The 7,454-nt window shown below is 37.2% G+C and overlaps 1 long non-coding RNA gene and 1 other non-coding gene across 2 annotated transcripts; both read left to right on the forward strand.

The window, feature by feature from the left end:
• The first annotated feature begins 624 nt into the window (after nucleotides 1-624).
• On the forward strand, nucleotides 625-3,690 carry LOC112400930 (uncharacterized). Its single transcript, XR_003003485.1, has 3 exons — nucleotides 625-737; nucleotides 2,864-3,273; nucleotides 3,411-3,690. It is a non-coding gene; the product is annotated as an uncharacterized LOC112400930 (long non-coding RNA).
• LOC112400942 (U6 spliceosomal RNA) lies at nucleotides 3,278-3,384 on the forward strand. The gene has a single exon (XR_003003488.1). It is a non-coding gene; the product is annotated as a U6 spliceosomal RNA (small nuclear RNA).
• Nucleotides 3,691-7,454: the final 3,764 nt, after the last annotated feature.

A 7,454-nucleotide genomic window follows, 5' to 3' on the forward strand; every position in this document is an offset into this window, starting at 1 on the left:
CCGGAGACAAAAAGTTAGGAAATAAAAGGCTAGGACCCCACTCGCTGAGGTTTGGAACCATCTTTCATATTCAGCATTTGACTTCCAGTGCTTCGAAACATTCAATATTTGTGCAATGAGTGAACGCTCACTTTGTAGAAACAGGTTAATTTTCACTTACTACTAGCATTACTGTTGGACTAGGAGTTCTAAATACACAAAAATATGTTTCTTAGGGCTAGATCATTGTTCTGGTTCAGCGTTACACTTTACTTTCTTGCCTTGGTTTATGTGTGTAAAGAAGTGCTAAGTTGCTGTCTAACATCATTAGCTTCGTTAATGATATTGTTATATTTAACTCTGTAAGAAATAAATAAATGTTTCATAATCTCAGGAGATGAATAAAATATTACTCTTGCTTTGTTGAACCACCTTGGAATTAAATTGTCATTATTGTTACACCCAGCAAGCTGACAGGGTAAGAAGAGCACACTTTCTAAATAAGGTTGTGGTACTCTGGATGGAAATGTGTACGTTTTCATTTTTCTGAGATTAATAATGCCTTCTAATATTTTACATTTTAGTGTCATGTTCAAGGTTTCATTTCATGACCATTTGTTCATTCACATGTATTTTTATTTTTAGCTCTAAGCGAAAGACATGAGGCCTAAGACTGAAATGAGGTTGTTTTGAGGCCATCTGATTTCTGGCTAGAAGGTGTGCGATCGCCTCGTCCTGAAACCACTGCAGACAGAATGGTAATGGCAAAGCCTGAGACAAAGAGAGGCCTTCATGTTTTTCCATGTCTCCTCTCCTACCCCAATTCCTTTCTTTTTAAGCTTAAAATTTTAAGTTGTGAACAAAAGGTATTAAACAACATGCTGCCATTCTAACTAAACTGGTTCAAGTGTTTAATAACAAAAGGATTAATTATATAAAACTACATATTAATTAAACCTTTTAGAGTTGTTTAAACATAACTTTAAAAAGAAATGAGCTCTTGTGAGGTACTTAAGTAACAACAAAATATTTATTATACGAAAGCACTTGAGCCCATTAGGTATTTGCAGATTGAAATAATGTTTTTCCTTTGAAAACCGATACAGCTTGCTCTTAACAGGGACTGCGGGCTTCATAAGGTTTTCAGAGTAGGAAGTAAGGATTCTTGCCACAGCTTTGCTTTTCTGTCTTAAAGAATTTTGATGTTTTATGTATGTGTGTGTTTTTTGCTTTTTACTTTTTAAAAGGTAAAGTGCCCATTAAGAATGTTAGTTGTATCAGTTAAACTCTGCTCTAATTATTACATGTATCTTAGTTCAAAATATATTTTATAGTTGAAGATAACAGCACTCTATTATAGTGAAACATTTTTCAGGGAGTGTAGTGGCTCTCTTTATTAAGTTTATTCCAACGGACCATGTCCTGTTAAATGTGTTGATATAGCCGTGCTGATAAGACAATCACTATCCCTCCACCCCCCAGAATAGAATTTCAGTAGATTCTTTGCTCAAGTTCGAATTTTATACTAAGCCACTTTTTCAGAAGAAGTGGCTCTTCATATTATTTCATTTCCTGTACTACATGTAACAGCATTAATAGCAAAAATAATATTATAAATGTACTTATATTTAGTCTAAATTATGCATCAGTTTGTTTAATTGATGAGGTGCTGAGAAAATGAAATTGTCATCCTATTCCGGAGAGTAACGCAGAGGGCAAATTCTAAGGAACTGACAACAATAAGAATTATTATTATTTTTTTAAGTCATGCTTATTTTCATGTTCTCTTCTAGAGGCTCAGTTGTAATATAGTTCTAAACATCACCTCATTTCCTTACAAACAGTGTTTTCTTAAAAACAGTATTACAAATAGTATTTTACTGACAGTATTTTCTCAGATGTTGAGAGTGACTTCAAATTTATAAAATATATTCTTCTTATTCATGTATGTGACTTTCTGTGATAATAGACTTATTCCCATGTTACGTAAATCCAGGCACTGTTTTGGTTGACTGGAGTGCAATGACTGTATATCTGTGACCTCAATTTATACTTAGATAATTCAGCCTAGCCTTGTTCTAAAGAAAAGCAATGTACAATAGGTTGTTTCCTTGTTTTATCTTATCTCTTAATTTGTTGTTTTACTCTTCTTTTGGAAATGTGAACTCTGAACTCCTGATTTTCTATGGAAAAATTAAATAGGCTGGTCTAAATAGCATGGTTTTTAAGCCTGTAGTTAGAAGAATTGTTCATATAGGTCATTTTTGTGTATTAATGTTTTAATGAGAATTACTGATTATTTTTATTTTTAGAAATTCTCATTTCTTGTATTTTCCCAAACAAAATTGTTTTTCTTTTTCAAATAAAGCCTATCTAGATTGACCCTTTTTGAGCTTACAAGAACTTTGAAGGTCATCTTGCTTATTTCATGTGCTAAAAGTTAATGAAATAGAAGCACAAAGACTTTCACCACTACTAACTGGCTAAAACATAGTTTCTAAAGGTATGAGTTACATAAGAATGAAATCAGTAATTTCATTTATGCATCTGAATGTCTGTTACCTTAATGGTAGCTTTTCAAAGAAAATAAAGACAAATCTAATACCACTTTAAAGCCTGAAGCTGTAAATATGAAGATATTTTGACCCAGTAAATATTTAAATAGGTAATGTGTATGAGTATAGTTTAATATTTATTTTGTTATAAGTAAACTTCCTTGTTATTAAGGAAAACTTTAATATTAGACTCACAAGCATATAACTGTAAATGAGAAAAAAAATTAACTTTAAAATGTTTTGAAAATTATAAAAGTAAATATTGACCTTTTCTAAGAAAGTCTTTTCCTTTTGACATTGTTTAATTTTTTTTCCTTTTTGTTTTTTAGGTTTGCAATTTTTTTTGGTGATGGCATGTTCAGAATCTTGGATCCCTAAGTTGAATATGTTGGAAATATTTAGGAACTCTGGAAATTGTTGTTTTTGTATATATAATGACTTTCTAGGTGAACCAATAGATTTAATAAAAAGTATATAAAAGAATAGGCATTATAATTTTGTATTTCTAAGTTAGCATGCATGTCTCAAATTCTCAGCTATCATTATTAGTGTCATACTCTGGAGACAGTTATCTTTTGAAGATTTGGGGGCTCTCATGGACCTCATATTTTTCCAGGCAGTTTATGTAATCCTCCCATGCCAGTTTGGTCAGCTTCTTTGCCTGCCTACCTTGTAGTGTAGCTTACTTAGATCAGAGGTAATTCTTGATCAGGAGGAGAGAGGATAAAATAATCATCAGGTGAGTGCTCGCTTCGGCAGCACATATACTAAGATTCGAACGATACAGAGAAGATTAGCATGGCCCCTGTGCAAGGATGACATGCAAATTTGTGAAGCGTTCCATTATTTTTTTATTAATTAAAAAAAAATCATCAGGTGACAGTCCTAAAGGTAGTAATTACAAAACTTCAACCTGGAAATGGCCTCAACATGGTCTATATCAGAATATGCAAATTCTATCCAATATATCCAAATACATTTGTGGCAAAATGCTGCCAGTTTTCAAGTTAGATATTATTATGTGGGACGGAAGTGCCAATGAGGAGGGAAAGGAGCTGCTCAGTTTCACCTCCTCCTCTCCCCCCCTTGTTGAGTGAATAAATTTGGAGAGGAAAATGCCAAGAGGCAGACTGTGTGAATGAAGAGGAGAAGGAACAAAACCTGACTTTCCAAGAAGGACTATTTCCCTTAAAAAATTGAAAGTTGCCTATATTCTATGTACACTGTTCTAAAACTATAGGCTACTTTCTTGTAGACCCAGAATGTGAACTAGGTCATTCTTGACCCTAGAAATGGGTGGAGATGTATTTGATAGGAGAATCAGTGCTTGGGTGACTGGAGTTCCATTATTGGTGGTTATCTTCTCTGGCCTGTTCCTGCTGGGATTAGGAACTTGAGGAACATTCTGGGTGGGTAGTTATTTTGATGGTCAAATATGATTGCCTCCCTATCCTTTTGACCAGAGCTGGAGAAAGATTGATTTTTTTTTTTTTTAAGACCGTGTTCAGAGCAACTTGGAAAAAGGATTAAAGGGAAAGGATAAGTAGAATTCAGGGAACTATAGAGATTGAGTGGTAGCTCAGTAGGATGTTAATTATTTGTTTATTGCAAGCTTTATTATTGGTAGATTATCCAGTAATACAGAAATTGGTGTAGAACAGAAGTTTTCATAACATTTCTACTAGAAGGCGTTTAGAAGCTAAATAAACTACACTGTAACCGCACCCTCCCCCCTCCTCCCTTGCTTTGCTTGGTTAAAGAGGAATTGGCTGATATATATTTAATGGCACAATGAAAACATCAGATAGATTTTAAAAAATCAAGTTATATTTTAATCTAAATGTGTTGCCTATTTAGCTGCTTTCCCATTACAACTGGCTTTTAAAAAACTCTTTCTGTGGGGCTTCCCTGGTGGCGCAGTGGTTGAGAGTCCGCCTGCCGATGCAGGGGACACAGGTACGTGCCCCGGTCCGGGAAGATCCCACATGCCCCGGAGCGGCTGGGCCCGTGAGCCATGGCCGCTGGGCCTGCGCGTCCGGAGTCTGCGCTCCGCAACGGGAGAGGCCACAGCAGTGAGAGGCCCACGTACCGCAAAAAAAAAAAAACCAACAAAACAAAAAAAACCCTCTCTTTCTGTGATACTTTTGTCAATAGAGGTGTTTCCTCTTAGCCAATTCTAGCCACAATATTGACCAGGCCTAGGCATTTGATATACCCTAAAGGAATTAGGCAGGAAAAAACTTGGTCCCTACTGGAATAAATATTTTAAAGACCTTCTTAGATTCTGTGAACACTGTGAGTACAAATGAAAGAGACCCAGGAGAGGGGAAAACTTAAGAGCCTAAGAATAAAAATGATCGTGGGTATGGGGGCGGGGTGGTAAGCTCTTATATAACTAAGCGAAGGTGCACTAAGGGCAGGAAATTCGTTTCCTGGAGGTTATGAGGTAGCATGTGAAATCCCTTGGACAGGAGGCATTCCGATTTAATTTGGGTACTTCACACTGGCATGCCACAGTATTTTAAGGATAGTGGCAGGTGATCTTGGGAAATATCAGTGCATTTACTAACAGTGAGTTTGATTTTATTCTGGTATCTTATGAATGGGCATGTAGCTCAAAGATAAGCTTAATTCAAAATAAATATCTTAAATATTAGAGAAAATATTTTAAAAATGGGTCTTTCGTCCCTGCTGTATAACTTTAGAAAATAATGCAGAATACTGAACATAGTAGAGAATTGATGGCATGAATATAATCAGAATTTGATGGTTGCTTTCTAGAAACTTCTAAATAAAACCTAAATTTGTTTAAAGTTGTACTACAATCGCATTTCTAGTGTGTATGTCTCATGGGAAGGTCTGTACCTTCTTGGATCACTGCACTTCTCGGCTTTGCACATCGCTGTGAGGATTCAGAAATTGACTCAGTTACCCAGGGATCATTAGATCTTTGGGTACAGTCAGTACACAGGCACACAGAGAGAGTGAGCCGCGAACGATGGCTATTTGTATTTTGGAAGTTTTAAACCCCATTTTGAAAACCGGCAGAAAGCTATGGATCGTTTCCCTAACAAAACTTCAATTTCTGAGGGTGGAGGGACGGCCCTTGGTTGTCATTCAGGAAGCCCTGATCTAAAAGACCATCTTCATTTTACTTCTGACCTTGCTCCAGCTTTGTTGTCACTCTCCGTCTGTAGTTCTCTGTCACCTTTGAATGGAGCGCCAGATCCTGAAGGATGCTTACTGCCTTACCCACTGAACTGAAGCCACAGTCCAGAGCTTTGTGATGTCATGGAGCAAAAACTCTGCAAAGGGCTGCCCCAAAGGTGCAAATGGTAAGAATAGGGCCTGAGGCATGGGACAGCCCTCCTAGGTAGTACCTACCTCCTGCTGGTTTAGGGGCATTTATTTCATAGTCAGTTGAATATTAATGTTTTGTTTTTAAAAAATGAGCGTATTTCTCCTAAAATTTTTAATCATTATAAAGGTGTTCTACCTAAATGTAACTTTTTTTCTCATGTTTTAGGATATTACATTCATGGTGTGAAATGTGTACTTCAAATTAACATAATGACTGGAAATTTGGGATTCTGTTATTTTGTGACCCTGAAATTTGTAGCACATTTTCAGGAAAATTGTTGAGATTCCTAGATATTTTGTTCTTTATTCCTTTCAAGTTTCCTGCGTGTATGATTATTTCTGAATTTTATTAATCTCTTTGTAACTTTAGAGAAAACTGCCTTCAGTTCATATTTTGACACAGAAGGGATGCTTTGATTTATCTTATTAGAAACGTGTTTTGACAAAAAATTCCATTTGAGTGGCTCTAATCTCCATTTCGGAATCTCAGATCAACTGCTTGTTACGGCATTCATTGGGACTTTTCTGCCAAATACAGCTTCACTGAGAAGGTCATCCTTGAAAAATCAAGAAATCTGAAGGAAGTAACTTTGGGACCGAGAAGAAAGATGGAAGATCATCATCAGATTACAGCACAGCACACTCTGGAAACGTCGTAGACTTCACCGCTTTTGTACGTGAAACGTAGTTTGAGTGTCTTTTATGAATTGGACCTGTAGACAGAAAACATATATCTTGAATGTAAGAAAAACACAACTCTAGCCTCTAAAACACTGCCGTCAGTACAGTCGGCTCTTGATCGTTCACACTGGTGGAGGGAGCCTGGGTCCTTCAGCTTAACTAAAGTTAGACATCATGTGTTCCGATCCAAAGGTGTTTCTGTGTTCCTTTTGGAATATAGTGTTTGGACTTCTACAACATGTGCCTCCCAATTTCACCTGCCCTGAGAGAGGAGCCTGAGTTCATCTGTGCCCAGATGCTTGTTCTCTGTCCTTCTTTTTTTTCTGTACTGTTGACCTAAATGTGGGGAAAACGTTGAGCATATAGGATTCCAAAATTGATCAGAATCTGTTAAATCTATCCCACTTCTCCATTTCCTTTTCAGCTGTTCTAAATGTTGCCCAATTTTAGCCCCTTTGTCTTAGGTCAGGATAGAATTATAACAGCACTGTCCAGGCTTCTTCCCTCTTGTCCTGTTTCGTTCTGCCTGTGATGGGAGGTTTCCATTGCTTTCCTCTGAAGGAGTCTACTTGTGTCCTTGCATTTCCATCTCCCTCCCTGCCTGCGGGGAAATAGAATAGATCCAGACTTAGCAATCTTGGCTCTCTAAGGTTTGCCTATAAAGTTCATAGTATTGTATTTAAAATAGAGCTTTTTAGCTGTGGTGTTGACAGGTGTCTCCATTGGCCGTCTGCTCTGTTCTGATGCTCAGCTGGGTGTGACTGTCCACTCTTTCCCTCGCCACCCAGGCCTCTTGAGGCCAGGAGTGAACCCTCACCCTGCCTCAGGCACAGGACGAGCCAGAACTGACTTCTCTGTGAGCTTGCCTAGGTCCTGGAG

This window comes from Neophocaena asiaeorientalis, unplaced genomic scaffold (genome assembly GCF_003031525.2).
Source record: "Neophocaena asiaeorientalis asiaeorientalis breed wild unplaced genomic scaffold, Neophocaena_asiaeorientalis_V1.1 scaffold633, whole genome shotgun sequence".
NCBI lineage: Eukaryota > Metazoa > Chordata > Mammalia > Artiodactyla > Phocoenidae > Neophocaena > Neophocaena asiaeorientalis.